This window comes from Bombus vosnesenskii, unplaced genomic scaffold, assembly GCF_011952255.1.
Source record: "Bombus vosnesenskii isolate JDL3184/JDL3185 unplaced genomic scaffold, Bvos_JDL3184-5_v1.1 scf7180000013430, whole genome shotgun sequence".
NCBI classification, from domain to species: Eukaryota; Metazoa; Arthropoda; class Insecta; order Hymenoptera; family Apidae; genus Bombus; species Bombus vosnesenskii.
In genome coordinates, this window is record NW_022883045.1 from 214,904 (window position 1) to 237,891 (window position 22,988).

The 22,988-nt window shown below is 34.7% G+C and overlaps 1 protein-coding gene and 1 long non-coding RNA gene across 2 annotated transcripts in view; both read left to right on the forward strand.

Moving 5' to 3' along the window:
* The window catches only part of LOC117238002 (tyrosine-protein kinase Btk29A-like), a 220,140-nt gene that overhangs the window by 146,235 nt on the left and 50,917 nt on the right, over positions 1-22,988 (forward strand). The gene's annotated exons all lie outside the window — the stretch shown is intronic.
* LOC117238009 lies at positions 12,809-22,721 on the forward strand. The gene is made up of 2 exons (XR_004494101.1): positions 12,809-13,224; positions 22,286-22,721. It is a non-coding gene; the product is annotated as an uncharacterized LOC117238009 (long non-coding RNA).

A 22,988-nucleotide genomic window follows, 5' to 3' on the forward strand; every position in this document is an offset into this window, starting at 1 on the left:
TAAAACTCAGCCCTTTAAATATTCGCGCACAAACAAGCGATAAATCGAGCTACCTTGCAGACGTTTTAAGAGGGCGTTTATTGCTTTAACGCGTTTCATTATCATCAGGCTTCAATGTGGTGATGAGAAGATTTGAAATAGTTTGGCAATCTTCTTGTTCATGCAAAATTTAATAATTGGATTGATTTTTGATTAAAGAATTTTCTCATTTTTTCGCGCAATTCTAAGCAGGCCTTTTAAATTGTTGATTTATAGAAGACGTTTATTGCTAAATAATAAAAGGTGGATGGCTACCACCAGCGGGATACCATCTTCCAATTTGTCTATTTTATTTCTTTAGTGGGGTGTTTTCTGGTCGATTATTTAACTAACTTATTTAACTTATTTAAGTAATTATACAAAGTGTACGTAATTTTACACACTAGCCTTGCATAAATGAAAGTCTTTAATTTAATGTCATTGTACGTGAAACAACCACATACAATCAATGAATATTCAGAAAATAAATAGTCGATATTAATGACTGCAGATAAATGAACAATAACATTTATAAATAAAGTTTACGATGCAGCCACATATTCTTTCTTTTAATTTGAATCTAGTAGAATATTTAATCTCAGTCGTGGCAGCAAGTAAACAATTAAATCAATAGACATTTTTTTATTGTAATTTTAAAAGTATCACAAAAATATAAATCTAAATCGACGCCTCTAAGAGATTAAACCTGAAAATATCACACGAAGAGAATTAAAGACGCTTACAAATTTCAATTAATAGAATGAAGTGTACTAAACTAATTTGTTAAAACAATTTGGTATTCATAGTGACAGGAAAGTGTCAAGATTACATCAGTAAAATTTGAAAATGATTCAATAATATAGACAGGAGTTACGATACATTTGTTAGAAACATTCATGATAAGTGTTTCACAAAAGTATTCGAACGCTGTAACACTGTTGATAATTTTCTATTTTCCTTTGCAGCGAATGCAAACATCATTGCTAGATGAAAATATTGGTACGTTCACTTGATGTTAGGATATCGCTTCGGTGACAGTAACGTAAAAGTGTGCATAACAGTATTTAAAATGAATACCAAAAAGTGTGAAACAAAAAAGTGTGAAAGAGAAATAATATCCGATTACAGGAGGACGGCATATCATATAACGAGACTGCCGGAATTGTGAACAGAAGTAAGTCCACGATACATTATATCATAAACAAGTGAGAGAATGAGGGAACACTTGCAAACAAAGCTCGATCAGGTCGACCAAAGAAATTGACTGGAAGAGAGGAGAAAGTTATCGTTCGCGAATTAAAAAAAATCCTACTGCATCCGCTCCTCGACTCGCAAGTATGGTAGCTGATATGTTTCATGAAAAAGTTCACCCGGAATTATGTCGACGAATCTGACGAAACAATGATTTCCAAGGCAGAGTACTAAGAAACAAGCCATACATTAATGCGGTAAATCATAAAAAAAGATTGACTTTTAAATATTTTTAAATATTTTAAAAAATAACCTTAAAGAAAGTGCCCGTAGATTAGGATTATTGGAAGATTTCCACTTCCAACAAGATAATGATCCTAAGCATACTGTTAGAATTGCGAAAGAATGAATCGTATATAACACACCACGCATGCTAATTACTCCACCGCAAAGTCCAGACATAAATCCGATTGAAAATTTATGGGCTGAAATCGGAAAAAGATGAAATAAATTTCAGATAATCTCGAAGCAAGTATTGAAAGATAAAATTATAGAAATATGGAACTCCGTTGAGTGTAGTTTTACAAAATCATTGGTTTACAGTATGGAACGTCGATTGAGACACACTATTGCTGCTAAAGGTGGTGCAACAAAATATTAATATTAAATAATTTAATAATATATGTAGCGTTCAAATACTTTTGTCAGTCATTTACAATGCGTGTTTCTAATAAATGTATCATAACTCCTACCTACGTTGTTGAATCCTTTTCAAATTTTACTGACGTAACCTCAAAACTTCCATCTTCATATTGACATCTGCTTGTCTAAGCAAATTATTCAATGTACATTATTTCGCCCATTCAAGTTTGCATATGTAAGCGAATACTTTCGTCAGCCACTTGGTATATTTACAAGCTCTCAGCTGAATATCCGTACCGATTTCTCTGTCGCGACCAGTTATATTCTCTCTGGCTGTAGATGTGTTTTCGCGTAAAACGTCCCACGTTCAGCTAGCGGCCATGTTTAAACGACTGGGACTGCCTGAGCAATTGTTTACGAGGGTGCGACCGGAGAGCGCGGTGATCGTTCGAGCGGACAATAAACATCGGACGCGATACGAAACAGAAGTCGAAGGCGTGCCGATAGATGACGTTTCCTGGTCGAAACAATAGCACTGTTTCGCAGAAGGCTGTCCATCGTGAGATTAGCGGAAAGAGGGTGTCGCTCTAACCGATCGCTCGAGCGGAACGTTTCCTGAGATTTTCCACGGGAATCGTGGAAATTTTTGACGATTTTTAGATCAACTTTTCTAAATAATAATTGCTGTTGAGTATTTTAGAGTTGAAATTTCAGGTAGTTGTCGAACGACGAACAAGTAGCACCACGATCACAGCTTCTTCTGACGAGATCCACTGCTCGTCGACTCGAACAACCCTGGTATGTTTTCAAAAGGGGTTTTGCTTATTTCTTTGAAAACACAAAGGTAGCTGTCTTCATTCGCTCAAGCCTTCGTAGCATCAGTAACTCAGAGGAAATCCATTTAACCATTTCCTTTACGTTTGCAATTTGAAGGAAATGAATGGTAGAATAGGTTAGCTTCGTTTGAAAGCCCATTTCTCTTGTTGTCTCTCGTAGATTGTTTTCAGTAGTTTCTTAAAACGTTATTTCTCAGTCTATACGTTGTATATACGAAGACAGTCACCTCTGTGCTTCGAACAAATAAGCAAAACCTTTTTGAAAATGTATCAACGTTCGCATCTGCATATATATTGTTGGCAACTAAGTGATTGCGACTTTTGTCAATACCACCTAGTGACGAAGTCCGCAATCACTTAGTTACCAACCCAACATTTTTCCATCATCCGTTTCTTCATCGCAGTTCTTTTTGTCTTCTAAAGTTGGTAATATTTGTGTATAATCGTCTAAGTATCTAGTGTACACGATTAGAAAGTTGAATTTAGGTAAAATGACGCTGTGGGATCGATATATACGAAAGAACGTGTTACTTAGAATTTCGATATGAACGTTTCACTTTTGAAAACTCCGTGTAATTTCACAAAATTCTTATCCTGCTTCGATGGACTGTGTCAATCAAAAATATGTCTCCAATATGTATATATGTAAATTTAAAAACCCGAGGAAAGAAAAAAAAAAGACCAGAATGGAAGAGATAATGGAATAATTTTGAACGACAAAGATGGTATCCAGAGAAGGAAGACGCGTCTCTTCCCTCGTCGAGCCATCGTCGGCTAGACACGTCCCATTATACAAACGTAGCTCTCTTTCCTTTATCGGCGGCCCATCTAAAATGGAAAAGTTTCCGCTATTTTTCCTCAACGGTCCGCCAGCCGCATCTAAAGTACTTGGACGACGAAGCTGGTGAATAAAAAATCAGTCGGACGATTTCATAGAAGATACGCGTTTAGTCGAAAACTTGGATGAAACGTGGGAGATACGAATACCAGTTTCTGGTCGTTCAGTCTATCGTAGAGTGCATTAGCAGATAATCGACGAACATCGCCGGCCAACGAGGAAAAAATGGTGCAGTTTTAGCGGAGAAACGCGGTGACAGATATTCGCGAAGCGACATAAAAATTCAATCCCCTCGATGAAGCGTTTCTGCTTGTTCCGTGGCTCGCTCTATTTCTACGCCTCGAAGCGACGAATATGGAATAGTCTGGCGAATTATGGATCGACGAGTATATATGGAAATTTCGGCTGATAGGTGGAGATGCGTGTTTGACGAGGTAGTTTTGAAAATGCAGATGATTTATTAGAGAAGCACAGTGTATGTTCTCAGAGTAGCGAATGTATGAGTATCGATGGATAGTTTGAATTTTTCATCGAGTTTCATTTTTGAATAAACGACCAGAGGGATGAAAGGCCGACGACTGATTGATTTTTCTTTTTTATTCATTTGTTCGTCTGCCTTTGGCGTACAACACATTATTAGCATATGAAATATCAGTAAACGTCAGAATGGGACGAATGTATCGTCGGGTTGTATAAATCTTTCGACTAGTTTCACGTGGAAATAATAAATGGCGAAAGGGGTGAAAGAATCGATGAAATTTTGTTGTTTATTCATTTGTTCGGATAGCTTTAGCGTACAAAAGATCATTGATATATAAAATACCAATAGAACGTATTTGCGATTTGTAATCTATTCTCTGATACATTGTGCAATGTAACGCAAAATAATCTTCACGAAGATATTGAAACTGCTTGAACGAAAGAAAGAAAAAATACAATATTCACTTCATCCGATTAAATATGACATTCTAAAAGATTTTACAGAAAGTAAATTCCATTAATAACATAATTGAAAGTGAAACAGAGCCACGTACTAACCCAAATTTGTAGCCTTTTGAGCGCTGCGTTGTCCGACGTTGAGCGTGGGCCATGGACGGCCCACTCTTTACAGAAAAGCACACCGTGGGCTGCGTATTTTTTACGAAAGAGCGCAAGTTGAGCAGATTGAATTTTCATTGCAAAATATATAGATTGTAGCTAAACTAAATTATGTAGTGACCTGAAAAGCCTTAATAACCATTTATTTCATTAAGCAATAATAACATGAACAATATCAAAGTTTGAAATTATATCTTTTAATATGATAATAATGATAATAATGAAATTTAATAATTTTGTATTGTATTGTAAATCTGAAAGCAGGGTTCAATATACAGGGTGGTTGGTAACTAGTGGTACAAGCGGTAAGAGGGTGATTCTACGCGAAAAAAGAAGTCGAAAATATAGAATAAAAATTTTTCGTTTGAGGCTTTGGTTTCGAGAAAATCGACTTTGAATTTTCGCTCGGTACGCGTGCGGTACGTTATAACGTACCTTACTGTAGATCGTTGTCTCGATGGAAAAATTAAAAAAAAATTTTTTTATTCTATATTTTCGACTTCGCGATTTTTCGCGAAGAATCACCCCTTTCCATTTGTACCACCAATTACTAACCACCCTGTATAAGTCAATGTTACATTCTTTGCATTCGTAACGGGAGTCAGTCCTGCGATTATGTTTAGTGCAAACGGCGCATCTTCGTCGTGAAGAATGTTTATTATTTTCTTTAGTTACGCAAGATGTAGGGAAATGTCTCTCCGTTAACCGAAATGGGAAATCGTCCGAACGAACTCTTCCTCCCTTAGCATGGTGGGTATTTTTGCAAAATATCTTTTATGAGAAGCAGATGAAAATTTTTTAATGTTCCAGTTTTATTATTAGCACTTTTGTCAAGAATATATGTATTATATATTGCGAGGTCTAAGAGGTGGAAAAAATATTTTTTATACCATTTTGTGCTTTTTCGAACGCAGCGAAGTGAACTCAAAATCATATCGATTTTACCAACTGCGCCCATCAAGGCATTGTAGTTTGCTACACACTTTGGTTTTCGCTTTGCTTTGTCAATTTGATAATTAACTTTTTTTTGTTTCAACGAAATCATCAGAGTGTCAGATGGATAACACCCATACGTCTTTTTTATCACGCCACTTTAACGCCACTTTTAGTCTAAATTGAGTGGTTATGTGAGAACGCATATGCTCGTTCATAGCGCTCAAAGAGTTAGGTTGGGGTTAGGTCACTCTGCATACCTCATATTTGGACACATATATTACATATTGTTGAGAATTGTGGGTATTGATCACCGAAATAAATATATAGCAACATTTATAATATACTTAGAATTGATGTCAAAATAGTTTCAAATTTATTTAATATGTGATTTACAAGATATTCATGGATACACATTTGCACGCGTCTCAGTATTCTCTTTGTCTCGTCATCTTCTTTACCACACTACCAACGGAACAGTTGCATTCATCTGTTTTACGAGACGCTGCGCACGCACATACTGCCACACACTCATACTTATATATGTGTGTCACCATTAAAATTACACAGATCTCAATATATATACACGAGATATCTCGTTTTCATGTTTTTTCGACTGAATCGATGACTTAAGTAACCAGAGACAAATGTTTTTGTTACGTTAACAGGCTAATGAAGCCTTGCGCATTTTTCCGACTAATAATTAAGAAAACAAATGAATGTTGACATTTCCAGCATATAAAAACAATGAGTCTTTTATAGCCAGTACATCGGAAGATCTGTGTCGATCGTCTATCGTACCTTATAATGTATTTTATTGTTGTACATTTCATTATTTCAAAGTTTGTATTTTAATTTGTAAGGAAACAGCTTTTTAAAAATCATTTACATTTTCACTCTGTTATTGACAATTTATAACAAAAATTATTTTATGAAACAGGCCCTAATTCTATAAAAGTAGCAAAATGACACATAGATGTAAAGAAAATGAAAGTCAAAGTGAATTGTTTGATGATTTATCTGATACAGGATACTTCACTTACTACGAAAATGAATTCAGTGATAGCAGCAACATTCTTGAATTAAGCGATGCGATTAGACATAGAAGAAGACTGAGTAAAAAATATAATACCAAATGCAAATTAAAAATGTGCATATGTTAATTGATATGGGTTTGGGGTTATTAATTAATCGATCCACGCAGATTCGATTTTCTCCAATATATTTTTCCGCCTCGTACAACACGTCTTAACACACAGAATACACTCGGTCAATTAACACGTGGTCGACTTCTAAGACAAAAGAGCGTCGTTAGAAGTCGTACCAACTTAGCTTGCAGTAACTAGCGATCATGCCAACCTAACATTTCTTAACACCATATATGCATCCTATTGTTTACCAAGATGCTTCTGGAGAGCAGAGCACCGTACGCAATGCGTTAATGTAATTAACCGTGGATTTAAAATGTTCAGCAGTGACTGTGCAACACACCATCGGATACAAACGTACGATTTACCGAAGGGACGTGCGCGTAACATCGTTTCGTTTCAGCCATTCACGGCAGCCCATATTTCTTCTTAAACGAAACCTAAGCTGTCGCAATAAAAGAGAGACTCGCAGACCGCGTCACCGAGCAAAGGAAGAGATCTCGATACTCGGCACGTATGCCGCGTAGATTCAGCCCGTGTTTCTCGACTAGGGATATTTCTATCGTGACATATGACTACGAAGCAGAAATAAAGGGAAACCGTATCTTCGTTTCCGATGCGCCATCCTCGACAAGACGTGCGCGCTCTCCCGTCCCTGTGGAAAATGCATTTTCGTTGCTTCCATTTTTAAGGGGAATCCGACACCGACCGAGAAGAAGGTCACGCGATCGACGTATCAAAAGGCTAAGTCACTGACTCGCTCGTATATGGAACAGCTTCGAAAATAATTTTTGTCGCCGTTTTGCCTACGTAACGACCTATCTGCCGGATCTATGGACCCTGACGTAAATCACGGAAGATTCGTTGAGAATATTTGAATACATCTACGTGGTAGGAGACACCAGTTCTTTTGTATTTTGCATTGCAACCTATACCGTGCGTGATTTAGTGGGCAGATGATCGTAAGAATGTTGGGAAGCTTCATGAAAGGGCACGACTTGGTATTTTTTCATCCTTTTTTGAAATTTCGAGCTAGTTTCCATTTTCCAGTTATTCAACAATTTTTGAACGTTTCTTACAATGAAACACGAGTTCTTGGGTATTTTTTTCTTACAAATCTATGCAGAGACTGTTTGCGATCAGCGAGGCTACAGTTATATTTATTTATTAAAGTCATTCCCTGCTTTGTAATCGTTTTAATGTCAGGAGACTTGTCGGGGAAAGACAAAAGATCTATTGTCTGTTTTTTTAAGTATGCTTTTTGAGTCTATATGCTATTTATTATGCTTAGCACATTCTTTTGTTTTGTCAACATGTCCAAAGCACCTAACCTATATTTTTTCTTGTTGCTTGGACCTCCACTTTTAATTTAGTAAAAAAATTGTATCGATTATTTATTTAGTTTCGTTTTTATCCCAATTTAAAAATGGGAGAATTAGACGCCCATTTCAGACATATTTTATTGTATTATTTCCAAAAAGATAAGAACACAACAAGTTATGTGCCGTATATGAAACAAAGGCAGTGTCAAAATTGGTTTGCCAAATTTCGTTCTGCTGATCTTTCACTGAAAAATGCTGGAAGATCTGGCCGTCCAGTGGAAGTTGACGAGACCCATATCAAGGTCATTATCGATTCAGATCCTCATAGCACAACGCGTGAGATTGCAAAGAAGCTCAATGTATCGCGTACATGCATTATAAAAAAATTAAAACAGCTTGGCTTTGTCAAGAAACTCGATTTATGGCTCTCTCATCAGCTTAAGGAAATTCATTTGACGTAACGCATTAGCATCTGCGATTCGCTTCTGAAACGCAACGAAATTGATCCATTTCTGAAACGACTGATTACTGGCGACCAAAAATGGATAGTTTATAACAACGTTAATCGGAAAAGATCGTGGGTGATGCAAGATGAACCAGCCCAGACGACACCAAAATCTGAGATTCGCCAAAAAAGGATTATGCTGTCAATTTGGTGGGATTATAAAGGAATTCTGTACTTTGAACTTTTACCAAGAAACCAAACGATTAATTCAAACGTGTACGTTCAACGACTCGCCAAACTGAGCGATGCAGTTCAAGAAAAGCGGCCAGAATTGACAAAACGTAAGAGTGTTGTTTTCCAGCATGATAATGCAAAGCCCCACACATCTTCGTTCACTCGCCAAAAATTATTGGAACTAGGTTAGGATATGTTGTCACATCCGCCATATAGCCCTGACCTTGTGCCTTCAGATCACCATTTATTTCGTTTCATGCAGAACTCCTTAAATGGTAAAATTTTTAATGACACTGATGATGTAAAGTCACATTTAATTCAGTTTTTTGCTGCCAAAAATCAGAAATTTTATGAACATGGAATTATGACACTGCCTGAAAGATGGCAAAAGGTGATCGACAAAAACGGACAATACCTAATTGAATAAAGTTATATTTTTAAGCAAAAATGTTGAATTTTCCTTCTTATTTAAAATACGCAATCACTTACCATAGTTGCAATCTTTGCAATCTTTTAAATATTGCAAGGTTTATCCATCCGTGTTATAGGATGTTTTGTTGTACGTTATATCTGCAAAACAAAGATTTCTTTTTCACCGGAAGATGGTTAGCTGCTCTATGTATCGCGTTGAAGACTGATTAATTAACGCGATAATGGAAGATATTACGCGCTGCCGTGAATTACGAAGCGGGAATATTGGTTGGCCGTGGCAGCGTTTGCCGCAAAGTCATCAAAGATTTACCACGAATCCGGCATCGGCCGTAAACTCCACCGCTGTTATTTCTTAGCTTACCGCTAGCCTGGCCGCAGCTACACCAGCGTGAATAACCTGCACGCTGAAATCGCTCGTTCGTTGTCGTTGTATCTAAACTATCTCTCAAATGAACGTAAATACGTCGAATATTGTTCCATATTTACGATCGTCCTCCGCTTCTTTAACCAGGTTAACGCATTCTATAGCGTACCAATATTATGTGATTTATCGTTCATACTCACAATTTGTCGTTACAGTGATCCACGTTCTCTATTCGTTATCAATTGTGCTCGATAATGGTTAGAAAATGACAAGAATTAGCATAAAGAAAAGGTAGTATATATTATTATTGTGTATCGATGGATGATAAACATTCATGAAATATTATTCGATTAATTAATTTGTATTATATGGTAAACATCTTGCTATAGGCATTTGTAGAAAATGTCTTGTAATATTAATTTAATACAATTAATTAATCTATGAAATTGTCTAATTCTATTAACGCTTTGTGGTCATATTGAGTTGGATATGATAGCTGCGCTATTCGGAATTAATTTCTATTGATCGGACAGTATAACGTAATATAATATCGTAGTATCGTGGACAAAAGACCCAAGAGATATCGGCCGAACTATAAACAATGTCGCGAGAAAGCCGAAGTGCCGATAGGCCCAACAATGTATCGTCGGTCCTTCGATCGAATAGTTTCGTGGAAAAGGCCTACGTGACCCTGGCCACGAACGGTTGCGGAACGCGAGCGTGGTGGGGCCGAGACAAAAACAAGGGGTTGCTAAGGACAAAGACGAATTAACAGTCAGTGTGAGTTGAGAAGCCAGAGAGTGTAAATCGAGAAGTCAGGGAGATAGTGTTGCCAGCGTTGTCGAGAGAGTGTGGTTCGCGCGAGAGAGAGCGTTGGATCGGTGGTGACGAGAGTTGTAAATTAACTATCTAGTTGTCTTAATTATAATACGTTATTGTGATTGGTTCACGTTAAACAACCATCGTTTCCCGTTTAACCATCTGTTTAATTCATTTGTTGTAAATAAACTAATTGTAGTAAAGATCCTACAATATAATATAATATAATATAATTTTGTATATAGTAACTAATTTGTAAAGTCTTATTTAGAATTCTATGTGTTTTCGAAGCGTGTTTACGTAGGTAGCAGCTAAAAGTAGACATACGACCAAAGCAGTAGAAATCTTTCAGTCACAAAGAATTTGTAAAAATAATCTCTGTAATAGAATTCTAGAATACTCAGTTTCTAAAAATCTACAAATTCATTGTTATTATTAGATGACAGTATTTTGTGCAAGAGACACCGGAAATATATTTTACAATATTTTCTTTCTACTTGACTAATCAAAATATTAAACGGATGGAACAGGTTAGCAGTAAGACCAGGCAAAATGAACCGTGTTAACTGGTTTCGAACACACGGCTAGAAATTCTGAAATGCGTAACATTTATTGCGAAATATCGTGGTCGAGCGAGAGGGAAAATTTCGAGGAAAAAGACAAAACGAAAGCAATTTACGAATAATTACCTAATTGCTTTACAAGTTAATTGCCATAATGCAGAAGTAATAACAATGGCAGCAACGGTTGGCATTCGTTATTATATGCAGTCGCGTTATTGATGATTAATGTATTTGCGTTTTCAGTTATTAATTGTTAACCGTAATTAAGTTTGGTACGTATGGTAATCGGGCGAATGCGGTTTAACGCGTTGATGTGGTTACGAGGAAACGAGAATCGAAAAACGTAAACGGATTGAATTTGCAACAAGCGTGCATATATCGAGAACATTTGTGTTTTAATCGTTTTAAATATTCGCAAAATGTTCTACCTTTTGTTGAAACTATTCCTACAACGATTCGTATTAAAAGAAGTATCCTTTTCTTTTACTTGTATTGTACATTTATTAAGAGAGATTTCTAACCTAGAATTCTAACTCAAATAGTTCTATTCTATAAATAGTTCAATAAGCGTAATTTTGTATATTTCAATTCTCTGCTCCAGGTGAAACGTTAGAGTTGCGAAAAGATAGCATACGTAGCCATTTTATTCTTAATCCTCAAAGTTTTTATTGGCAACTAAATGATTGTTATTAAAATATAAATAAAAGTTATATTTTTATTATTATATGAAAAAAATAAATTTCTTCTGATAATATTACAATTATATTATTTACAAATTTAGTTATTAAAATGTAAATTAAAATTCATATTTTTATTATTATATGAAAAAATAAATTTCTTCTGATAATATTACAATTATATAAATTAAAATTCATATTTTTGTTATTATATGAAAAAATAAATTTCATATGATAATATTACAATTATATTATTTATAAGTTTAGTTATTAAAATATAAATTAAAATTCATATTTTTATTATTATATGAAAAAAATAAATTTCATATGATAATATTACAATTATATTATTTACAAATTTAGTTATTAAAATATAAATTAAAATTCATATTTTTATTATTATATGAAAAAATAAATTTCTTCTGATAATATTACAATTATATTATTTATAAGTTTAGTTATTAAAATATAAATTAAAATTCATATTTTTATTATTATATGAAAAAAATAAATTTCTTCTGAAAATATTACAATTATATTATTTATAAATTTAGTTATTAAAATATAAATTAAAATTCATATTTTTGTTATTATATGAAAAAATAAATTTCATATGATAATATTATAATTATATTATTTATAAATTTAGTTATTAAAATATAAATTAAAATTCATATTTTTATTATTATATGAAAAAAAATTTCATATGATATAATTATATTATTTACAAATTTAGTTATTAAAATATAAATTAAAATTCATATTTTTGTTATTATATGAAAAAATAAATTTCATATGATAATATTATAATTATATTATTTATAAATTTAGTTATTAAAATATAAATTAAAATTCATATTTTTATTATTATATGAAAAAAAATTTCATATGATATAATTATATTATTTACAAATTTAGTTATTAAAATATAAATTAAAATTCATATTTTTATTATTATATGAAAAAAATAAATTTCATGTGATATTATAATTATATTATTTGTAAATTTAATTTTTAAATATATAGGAACACATTTCCCGTGTGAAATTCAACTTTCGCCCCTGCTACCAAATCTATAGTATTTAATTATATATTTAAAAATATATAAACGATTCTTTCACGCAACACTGATAATTCGTTTATTTCATTCTTACAAAATATGTCATGTTAAATGGTAATTTAATTAATTTGCCAATTGTAAGAATTTTTATTACAATATTAATTCTAATTGAAGGAACATCGAGCAAAGGAGCACCAAAAATTCAATATATCTAACCTGTACACTCTGCGTAAGATTCTTTTCGAAACCAATAAGTAGCTGACCAAGACCTTCGGCCCGTTACAATTCACGGATTTCTAAGAGTGCGGACCTTGAGAACCGCTACAGTTAAAATACAAGCTGTCAGAGAGCGCGAAGAAAAGGCACGGTGGAAAATGAGCGAGAGAAGGCGTAGTAGAAAGGCATGGAAGAAGGGGCCAAGAAGCAGGCGATTCACGTTGGCCAGGGAAGGGAACTTCGTAGACTTCTCAGTCAGAGAAGCTCCGCGAGCCACGGCACACCTGGTCATCGACGCGTGAACGCGAATGTTGCGCGTGTTCCGTGTGTTGCGTTCGTCAGTGACCGGTAAAACGGTGAACAATCGAAGCAAAATCGCGTTTTCGAGGTGCAGTTTCACTATTAACACGTTGACACGCGAATTTGATATATCTTTTTCCTACAATATACCGTAATATTTATAACCAAACTGTTGATTTTTATGCATTTGTAGAACAATTCGAAGATAGAAAAATGCATATAATAGAGAAAAATATATAAAACATTGGAAGTATAGTTCCTATTAGTAACATTTAACAAATTTTACGTAAATTTATATCTTGCAGAGTAGATAAATTAAAAATTAGAATCTCGGTAGAAAATTCTTTTATCTGTCGAGTATTATAAAGAGCTCTATACTTCCGACATTCTATATATTTTATCATATCTTCCGCGTTCTATGTAATTTTCAACTTTTAAACTTCCTAAAAATCTATTAATAAGTGAAACAATTCTCTATCTAGATTCCATTCTTTTTTTTTTAGTCATATTCGAAAAATTATGAACTTGCACGAATATCCTTAGTCTGATCATAACGTTTCGTTTCTGGGGAATATGCATGTCGCGTTTGCGCACTTTTTTACAGATAATCTGGGTTATTCGTGTTATTGGAAATTGTTTAGTCGATGACATTGATCTTATTTTAATCATCCTTAAGAATTTAAATTCGAATTCTACTTCTAATAAAACGTGGGTCAAAAGTGCTGACCGACACTTTCTTTAAGAATGCGAAAGGAGACACTCAGCTTGGATAGTGTGGTTCTGTTCGTTGCATTTACTATTTCCAAAGATTCGTGGAATTTCTCGTTTAGGGATTTTCCTACGCCGCGTGGCCGATGCAGCAAGATACTTTAAAGTGACTCTTGGTGCGAATAGCATTGCGAAGGATTTTAATCGCAGGAAGGAGAGTTTGAATTTTGGTCTACAGAGTGGAAGTTTTAAGCTTGAGTGGAAGTTTTCGGTTTGTTTCAGAATTTCCGTGAGTTTATTGTCTAGAGATTTTCGTTTGGAACATGAACTTCGGCAATATAGTATTTTCACATTATTCTTAGCGCGAATGTATGCCTGGCAAATTATTTAGTTTAGAAATTTGTTGTTTAGGGATTTTCGTCTGGTTGTATTTAAACTGGAATTGTAAACATTTCTCACGAATATGAATATCTTGAATTGAACGTATCTATTGTATTGGCAACTAAGTGATTGCGCATTTTGTCATTAGTTGGTATTGATAAGTTGGTAATAATAACTTGATTAGTTGGTAATAATAACTAGACCAAAATTAGTTCTATTTTACTTAGGTTTGTAAATATATCATTCAGTAACTTTGGATAGTGGAAGCGATATTAGCAATAATAGTTCTCGATGTGGATGAAATTTTCGAGTATTTGATCGTCGGTATGAGCATTTGAATTTGATAAATGTGGTCGGTTGTGGGTCACAAGAATATTACATTTCGGAATTGATTGCAGAACAATTGTATCTTAATTCACGCAAATGTCTTATATATTCTCTTCTAATTAATCTAACAATCATAATGCAAAATTAATTAATTTAACATTAATAAAAAAATAAACAACAAATTTTAATTTAATTTAACAATCGATCTGTACAGTTTGCAGTCACTTCACATTACCTAACATCGGAATACTATTCTCCTTACAACCAGTCTGCCGACAACATACAGTGCACCCAGCGACTGCATTCCAATCTGCTCAGACCTTTAACAGTCCAAGAATATACAGCGTTGTTCAAATATTTCGCTCGCCTATTATTTTCAAAGGATTTTCGTTAGCAAGAAAACGACAGAGAAAAATGTGAGAAATATCAAGGATCGTCAGAATTAAACTTACGCATGCGAGTAGCATTGAAAAGTTTTACCACTTTAAGCCATAAAATGTACTGAGGATTATTGTATTGGCAGCTAAGTGATTGCAGATTTTGTGAATGCCATCTAATGACAAAATCCGCAATCACTTAGTTGCCAACCGAATATTAATGTAAAGTGTTCAAATTTATCAAAGTATTTGATAATTTAATTAAAATGAAGAAACAATTGAACGATTTTTAAGTTACAGTCTTTTAGAAAAGGAATCTTTAAAATATTTCAATATTGAGTATTGATACGAAACTTTTGAACAATAGTTTGGCTGACAGCAAAAGCTGATGGCTATTGTAATCTTATTGGGTTGGCAACTAAGTGGATTTTGTCAATGCCACCTAATGGCAACATCCGAAACCACTTAGTTGCCAACTCAGTATGTTTAATGTGTTTCGTTTCTTAAATCCTAGTTTCCCGCGTGCCCTTCTAAGGCTTTGCGATTTCGCCAACTGTCGCTGCTGCATCCTTTACAGTAAATGTAAACCTAAGCTTGTAGTTGATAGGTCTTTGGGAAGATTGTAGTTTGCGGTGTAGCAGTTTCTGCTCGCGTCCTGCTTCAGGATCGTACTTGCATTTCATCTTGTTTTGTGTTTCGCAAACTAATATATGATACTGTTTGTTGAAGTTAGCCATCGCGAAATTTAGCTGGCTGTGTTCATACTCGATGGAAGATTCTCGTGGAAACCGGAACATATTATTTCGCATTCGCTTCGCTCATACGTATCTCTTATCATGAAATCTCACTTTATCCTTGATCTTCCGTAAACTGTTTGCTTGTGAGAAAAATAATTATGATTTGTTACGACGATACTATTAATATTAATACTCTTGCATATCTTGGCAACTAAGTGATTGCGGTATCATTAAGTGGTATTGACAAAATCCGTAATCGCATAGTTGCCAAATGTATTATATCATTTGGTGTATGAGTAGTAGACAAGTTACATAGATTGAAACGTAGAGAAAGATGATGATGTTACATGATGTGGCAATGAGTCATTTGTTTTTTTCGGTATTGAAGATGAATAGTGTGCCAGGATAATGAAACCTGAAAGTATAGAAAATGCGCAATTGATCAGTTTGTTTTGTAAAACGATCGTACGTAATAAATCATTGTTGATAAATTGTTTGCTATCAATACAACATACTATAGCAATAAAGCAAAATAACAGTAATAGTGAACGCGATAAGATTTAAACGTTATAAATATATGGACATTTTAATTCATGTGTACATTCTAATTTAAACAACGATGACGAGGTCAGCAATAGGAAGTTGACAGTCTAGTGAACATTGTTGATCAAATGTTGCAAAGAATGTCACAATGTCTATTTATTTATCGTCCATTCCTGCTCGTATTTTGTGTTCCGATGTTAGTGTGTACATTTAGTCACGTGTTGAATTTTACGAGCAATATGAAATAATATTATTGTTTATTGAAAAACAACTTTGCCTGTCAAGGTTTCTCGTTACGATGCTTACGAGTTGAATGTATATGAAACAGGAGAAATTCTACGATATATTATTCGATTAATGTTTCTGTATCGAATTACGCTCGACAATATATTGGTATGTATTAACAGCGATCGATAAGTGGCAGATAAAAAAATATTTCATTACTCGTTAAATTATTCGATCGTGAATTCCTCATTTGTTTTAATTGGTATTAAATTTCCTTCGAATTTTACAGCAAAGCTATCCACAAAGTATCGTAACGACTATCGATATGAAATATGGTTTATCGCTTTCCACGTACAATCGGCTTCTCTTGCAGAACGTTTTATATTTACGACCTTTGTTTATGACGATAAATCGTACATGGATAGTCATGAATTTTTGACAGCTTTGATAAGATGATCGCGATAAAAGTGTATCTATCGTTTCAGAAATAAATATGAAATTGGCTGAGAAATATTTGTGAATACAATTACGTGTCTGCTTTTGATTTATTCCACTGATGTTATAGCAACGAAGAACGTCGTATTCACTTGTTATCATAACACTTGATTTCTACAAGTTTATCAATTGATTAGGATCGATAAATAATTTCAAAATCGAACTTTAAAAAATTGTAAAAATAAAATAAATTCACACCTTAGAAACGATCAAAATATTGTCAGAAGTCTATCGATTTGGTACAGGAGACCGTCAACAAACCTAACCTATTAGGTTGGCAACTAAGTGATTGCAGGTTTCGTCATTAGCTGTGGTATTGACGAAATCTGCAATTACTTAGTTGCCAACCTAATAAATCATAAATTATAAATTAGTTGCCAACCTAATAAATCATAAATTAAACTTCTAGAATTATTAGAAAAGATTCCTCGAAATTTCCAGTCGATCTGACTACCAAATTCCAATTTTTAAAGTATTAAGCAAATTCTCATAAATCTAAAATCATAATTCAACATGGAGGGTTACTGAAAAATTTAATCCAAACTTGAAGTGTCGCATGGAAAATTTGCGAAAATTTCTCGTGGATCCTTAGTGCATTCGTAATGAAGATCTGACAGAAATCTTGAATTGATTTGGTATCCAACATCGCTGTTTGATTTCGTTTAAAATTCTTCCGTGATCGTCATAAAAATCCGAAAACAGAGCAATCCTGTTCGCTGAAACGGTGATCCGGAGGATCGATGGCTAGTGCACGTCGAGAGCAACTTATTGAAAACGGTTCGTCGCACCTGACGCCTCCGCCATTACTGGCCAGGTTTCATCCTGGCGACCGCTTACTCCGGAAACGTAGCTCGTGGGACACAGTGGCCTCGTGTTTCATGGAGAAACGGAACATATTGCCGGATCATCAATCCTGGCTGCACTGGAAATTTTATATCGTTCCACCGGGATGCTCTTACTTGACGTGTCCTGAGTAGTTTCTTATTTACTTGGTCCGCAATATTTCCTAAAATATTCTGTCTGGAAGATCGTCGTTGACTCTTGTTCGTTTAAAATCTTTCCAAAATGATTCTTCGGAATATCAATCATTGAGCATTTCTCTCGGTGGTTTAGGATATTTCTACGATTATTCGAGACTTGGGACAGTGAGAAATGGGATAGAAATATTTCCAAGATGGCTCTCCAAAATGTAGATTATTGAGAATTTTCCTCGTTGGTTGGCAATATTTCTATCGTATTATTTTTTGAGACATGGATCAATGGGAAACAAGAAGATATTTTCAAAATGATTCTTCAGAATGTAAATCATTGAGATCAAGATTTAAATCAGTGAAAAATGAGCAGATATTTTTCCCCATAAATCTAGAATATTTCTACAATGTTTCCTTGCATTTGGACTAGAGAGTATTTTAAAAAAAAATCCTTCTTACAGGAGCAATATAAAGAGATTTTATTATTCCATCTTGGTGGATGTGTGAATACAATGAAACTATGAAACGAGGATTTTCCACTCGACAAAGTAGCCCAGTAGAGTAGATTGTCATGCAAGGATAATCAAATTTTACGATTATAGAGCTGAAAGAAGTAATATACCTTCAAATTGAGGATGAAAATCTGAACTCATAGGTCAACGTATCGCATAAAAGTGGTAGAAAGAACATTGCTAGGATCGTTAATTAAATATTCTAATCGTAAAAATAAATTATTTCAATTGTATTACAATCCTCTTTCTTCTCATTTTCCATCACATTTAGAATTTATTATTCATAACCAAACTATGTAATACCACAGTATATAGTCGAAACGAGCACCATGCACCACACATTAATTCTACTCAAATAACTCATGTAAAATTCTACTAAACCAATTTCCATTTTCTCCAAAAATAAACCAACTATTTTTCATTACTATTAAATCTACAATTCACTATCCATAACCAAATTGTGTAATGTTACGGTATAAATTGGATAAAACCAACACATACAAAATGTTCACACACATACTCATGTTCTCCAATTTTTCCCAAAATAATCCAACCATTTTCCAATTCCATCACAGTAATTACTAGTTATTACCTTTTTTTTATATTTATTTATATTACTATTAGTTACTAAATTAAATTAGTAATCGCTATCAAGCGCCATCTTTAACTCTTGCCTTGTACCTCCAAACAAGTTTTTTCCGCTAAACCTGTCAAAATTCTATTTTCTATTGGATTGGCAACTAAGTGATTGCGGGTTTTGTCAATACCACCTAATGACAAAATCCGCAATCACTTAGTTGCCAAGTACAGCGTTCGCGTTTTCTTCGTGTCTTCGTATTATGCAAACGTACGGAGGAACGTTGCAGCCAGACAAGTGTGGTTAATAATATGTCTGTTGATAATGGGAGACGTTAGTTTCCGTTCACTTAGCCGGCACGCTGGCCAACATTAAGGATTTTCAGTCGCGGACAAGCTCGATAGATTCGGTGTTTATTCGACAGAAAGTTGCCACGACTGCTCCTAACCTTGCGTAGTATGACTTGATTATGGATCAATGCCAATTGTGCTAGCAAAAGCAAAGAAATTCGGAAATGATTGTGCAGTGGTTGATTATACAGTGAAGTGGAAGTTGAAGTGGAATTGGTATTTGATTTGGAAAGTTGGATCATATTTCCAATCGAAGCTCGTTTTCAATTTTGCAGTTTCCTGTCTCATGCGAATTTGATAGTAATAATAGAAACGTGCTGATGAGATGTGTTTAATTAATTACCTTTTTTCCATGGTTATTAAGGTCTTCATGATTCGTGATTATTAATTTCATTCTGATAATCCGTTCTGTTTCTATCATTTGCGTAGCATCACGTGAAATTTGTTGAAATTAGATGTCTCGATACGAAACTCGAATTTCGTCTGTCAAATTGTGGCTACCAAAGTTTTCTATAAAATAAGGGGGAAAAATAGAAAAAAAACCTTTGTTTAAAAAATTTCTATAATCAGTTTACAATTTACAAGGTTTGAGTACAAGTTTAGGTACAATTTACATTCTACTGGAGTCTGTATTATGCACAAAATTCATCAGCTGTTGCCTTAACATTGGAGAAAAAGCAGAAACTTACAACTTGGAAAAATTTGCAAAATGACTATGAGTTACAAGCTCAGCAAAATGCTTGTTTGTCGTGTATCAAACTTTGAAAAAACTAACAAATTATTACTTGGAATAAGTTGTAGAATAACATTCATCAGTTACGTATACTAAGTCGTTTATATGCAATACTTATCAATAGTGGCTTAAAACTTCGAAAAATCATTGCCTCGACAAGTTTTTCAAATAACGTACACGATATGTCTAAATGAAAAATAGCTGTAATCAACAGGAACTTTTTATCTTCAATTTTTATTATTATCATTCCTTATTATACAGCTGAATGTATTTTTATTAACAGAGCGAAGTTTCTAGAACAAACTAAAGCTAAAAAGTTAATTTTCAATTTTCAATCGGCCAATTTTAATATAACGAGACTTTCTTGTTATCTGATATTATTGTTAACTAATTTCACTAATAATATTCATTTTATCGACTTCTGAATTTTATTTCAATGATATCAAATTTTTCTAATCGTATAAAAGTATTACCAAATGATACAAAATTTATTATAGTCGAATTCAATGAATTATATAATTGCAATAATAAATACAGAAGTTCAGAAACAATTTTTCTAGCCACTCTAACTACACGGTGCTATTAAAATAATTGTACGTTCGTCATTGTGCACGATGAGCGTTCGTGGTCACGGAGGAAACATATGGAGACAGAAGTTATTCGAGGGGCGCAGCTGACTTGACTACAAATATCGTGGCTGGTGTTGCAGAAACTCGATATGAACGGTGCCGCTCGCCCTTGTGCCAATAAACTGTATTGCAGCTCGTATCTCGCCGCTAGAGCCATTAGCTTGTCGAATCCTAATGCCGATTGTGATTATTACGATCTGCCAATCGCCTATTTCAAATGCGACTCGCGATCTTTAACGTTTTACGTTTCCGGTCTCTGGTTATCTCGCTCAGAATCTTTCTCGGTTTGCGCATTTGGTCTACGATGGAGAACTTAGTGGAGTTAAATTTAAGTTCGTCTATGAGACGTGAAATTTTCCAAAGATTTCCCTCTTTCAGAAAAGATATAGCAAGGTTATTGGTTTACAGAAGATTTCTAAAATTGGTGTCTACAGAGTATGAATTAATTTGTCACTGTCAATTAAATTGTTAATATTTTGCATGTGATCGTTTATTTATTTAGGATTTTTCAGTATCTGTCACCAGTGTTCCATAGTAATTCGTCTCACCTGCTTTCTTATCCCCTGAAAACATTCATTTTATCTGAGGGCCTCAAAGCTCGTATCTTCCAACGCTCAAATTAGCCATGTCACATTTAAGGCGTTGATTTTCACGGGAATTTTATATATTGGGTTGGCAACTTTGTCAATAGGTGGTATTGACGGAATCCACAATCAGTTGGTTGCCAACCCAATATATATAAAATTCCCACTCCTGTACAGTCTGTTGTATTGGCAACTAAGTGATTGCGGATTTTGTCAATAAATGGTATTGCCAACCCAATATTTTGTCGTAATGAGTTAAAATATACTACATGATAACATTTTATTTTTGCAAAATATTGTTTATATATATATTTGAGCGCTATTTCTCTGAGAGTGTTATCTGATTCACGCATATTGTAAGAAATTTAATTCATGCAATTTGTCTCGTTTTAAAGACACTCGCGGCCAAGAAATACCACTCGGTTTGCAATTTTTCTAATCACATCCTTCCTGGTCCGATCTTATCACTCATCCTTCCGTGCTATACTCTTTATGCTACTCTTAATCTGGTTACTGCACACTAATTGTCTACGTTACAAGCCGCTGCTACTCCAAGACTATTATATCCGCCAACGACCCTGTCGCTAATTGTCTGCTTGTTGCACCTTTTAATCTCTGGTATCTTCTCTTTTCTTTATCTTTTTAATCACATCTTCCTTAACGATTCCTTCACCAGTTCCGATCTTCTATCTCTTAAAATACTTCTCTACGCTTGTGTTTAGCCTGCCTACTCCTGTGCAGTCCGTTGTATTGGGTTGGCAACTAAGTGACTGCGGATTTTGCTAGTACCACCTAATGACAAAATCCGCAATCACTTAATTGCCAATACAATAGACTGTACAGGAGTACTGACTACTAGAAATGTAGAGCAACTGACGTTGTCAAAATTTAATCCATGAGGTTTATCTTGCTTGAATCATGTCAAAGGTCCTGGTAACGTGGGTCACTGAGCCATCGCGGCAGTGAACGTGTTAGAAAATCTTTCTCAAACGAATCTCAGTTAGTCAGATGAATTCACCTCGAAAACGTCGATCGGTGTTTCCGCTCGCTTTAGAATGATGCCGAGTGTTTACACGAGGTGAGCAACGGAAATGGCGAGGCTGTGCAAGTGAACATAAACGCGGTGTTTCGTGCTGCACCACATTTCTCACGCATCTGGCCAGAATCCCGTTTGGATTACGTCGTAGAAGGAGGTGGAACGCGCAGCAACCAAGAAAGGGGTTGGGCTGGTCTTTTCACAGGAAATTGTGGTTCTGTGAATGCCGTTTGGATTACTCAAGAGCGTCCAACCGATGCCTGATTTCGGGAATCAGCGTCAGGCAGCCCCGGATCCTCGCATCATCCTCGTTTGAGAACACCTCAGGCATGAAGGAGCGCGAGATGAAACTCTTTGGCTGCCGATGGTCCTTTTGGAATTTCGCGACTAATCTCGCAGGTTCGTCATCCGGATATTATTGAACAAACGAACGTCACACAGCAGATACTATTCGTCTCTCTCTCTCTCTGTCTCTCTCTCTCTCTGTCTCTGTCTCTTATTTGCCCTCGCGCGTTTTCTTCCCTGATCATCTGATCATCGACTAATGCTGAAACAACAAGAAGACAGGGGAAATCGGATGAGAATTACGAAACCACTGCGGGACCCGCATTCTCAAGTCTCCGTAGAAACATTTTTATTGTCAGAACTTTCTAAATTTAACTTTGAA